The sequence below is a fragment of the Oryctolagus cuniculus genome, chromosome 8, assembly GCF_051225735.1.
Source record: "Oryctolagus cuniculus isolate XC-2025 breed Fujian yellow rabbit chromosome 8, ASM5122573v1, whole genome shotgun sequence".
Lineage (NCBI taxonomy): Eukaryota > Metazoa > Chordata > Mammalia > Lagomorpha > Leporidae > Oryctolagus > Oryctolagus cuniculus.
This window is the reverse complement of record NC_142874.1, coordinates 12,260,337-12,262,434: the sequence shown is the minus strand read 5'-3', so window position 1 is coordinate 12,262,434 and position 2,098 is coordinate 12,260,337.

Here is a 2,098-nt window from a genome sequence, read left to right as displayed (position 1 = left end):
ATTTCCCTGATAGCTAGTGATCCCAAGCATTTTTGCTTTTCTTTAAAGATATTTTATTTATTTGAAATGCAAAGCTACACAGAGGCAGGGCAGAGGCTGAGAGTGGGAGAGAAAGTCTTTCATCTGCTGGTTCATGGTTCACTCCCCGAATAGCCACAATGGCTGGAGCTGGGCTCATCAGATCTGAAGCCAGGAGCCAAGAGCTCCCTCTGGGTCTCCCACGCCAATGCAGAGGCCCAAGGACTTGGCCCACCTTTCACGGCTCTCCCAGGCCATAGCAGAGAGCTGAATTGGAAGTGGAGCAGCCAGGACTTGAGCTGGTCCTCATATGGGATGTGGGCACTGCAGGCAGCAGCCTTACGCACTATGCCACAGCACCGGCCCCCTGAGCGTTTTTCATGTGTCTATTGGATTTCCTCTTTTGCAAAACGCCTGTTTAAGTCCTTTGCCCATTTCTTAACTGTGTTGTTTGTTGTTGTTGAATTTATTGATCTCTTTATATATTCTGGTTATTAATCCTTTATCAGTTGCATAGTTTGAGGAAAAGAGGTTTCCTGTAGCTCTTGGCTTGGGCCCAACATCAAAGGGCTGCACCTGATTTCAGCCTTCTTGGGCGAGTCTCATGGGAGTCAGCGCATCACATGGGTGAGACAGGGCTCCTGTGTGAGTGACCTGCTCTCGCTCCCTCTTTTTATAAATTATTATTTAATGGGCACATAAAATTGTACAGATTCAGAGGGGTAGGGCGTAGACTTGTTTGCTAAGTGGAAAACTACTGGAGGAAGCGGAGCAGAGGAATTGGAATGTGGGCACCACCGTTGAGAAGGAGTGGAAGACAGGTAACCATTAGCAAGTTCATGCGTAGTCCAGGCAGGAAATGGTGATTGCTCGGAGCAGGTGATGGCAGTGGCAGTGAGGATTTGGGGCTGAAAATGAAGCCATGGGATTTGCTGCTAATGGTGCTAGAAGGCGTGAGAGAAGAAGAGGGATCAAGCTGACATGAATGTGTTTAGCCGGAATAACTGGCAAGATGGGGTAAGCGTTAAGAGAAATGGAGAAGACCGTAGCAGGGGCCTGGGGTGGGACCGTGAGTGGCTGTCTTAACATGTTACCCTGCTGTTGCTATTGACAGTGTGTTGACACCTGAGTGGAACTGTCAGGTAGTGGTTGGGTGTGTGCATCTGGAGTTTAGGGAAGAGATTGAACTTGGAAGTACAGTTGTGAGTTATAAGCATAGAAAAAATTTTTAAAGATTTATTTATATATTTTGAATGAGTTAAAGAGAGGGAGAGACAGAGACAGATGGAGATTTTCCATCCATTTCTTCACTCTCCAGATGGCCACAACTGCTAGTGCTGGGCCAGGCCAAGGCCAGGAGCTTCATCCAGATCTCTTAAATGGGTAGTAGGGGTCCAAACACTTGGGTTGTCTTCTGCTGCTTTGTTTTTTTTTTTTTTTTTTTTTGACAGGCAGAGTGGACAGTGAGAGAGAGAGACAGAGAGAAAGGTCTTCCTTTTGCCGTTGGTTCACCCTCCAATGGCCGCCGCGGCTGGCGTGCTGCGGCCGGCGCACCGCGCTGATCCGATGGCAGGAGCCAGGAGCCAGGTGCTTTTCCTGGTCTCCCATGGGGTGCAGGGCCCAAGCACCTGGGCCATCCTCCACTGCACTCCCGGGCCACAGCAGAGGGCTGGCCTGGAAGAGGGGCAACCGGGACAGAATCCGGCGCCCCGACCGGGACTAGAACCCGGTGTGCCGGCACCGCTAGGCGGAGGATTAGCCTAGTGAGCCGCGGCGCCGGCCTGCTGCTTTGTTTTTTTAATTTATTTATTTGATAGGTAGAGTTATAGACAGTGAGAGAGACAGAGAGAAAAGTCTTCCTTCCTTTGGTTCAGTACCCAAATGGCCGCCATGGCTGGCACCGCGCTGATCCGAAGCCAGGAGCTGGGTGCTTCTTCCTGGTCTCCCACGTGGGTGCAGGGCCCAAGCACTTGAGCCATCCTCCATTGCCTTCCTGGGCCACAGCAGAGAGCTGGACTGGAAGAGGAGCAGCCGGGACTAGAACTGGTGCCCATATGGGATGCCGGCGCCACAGGCGGAG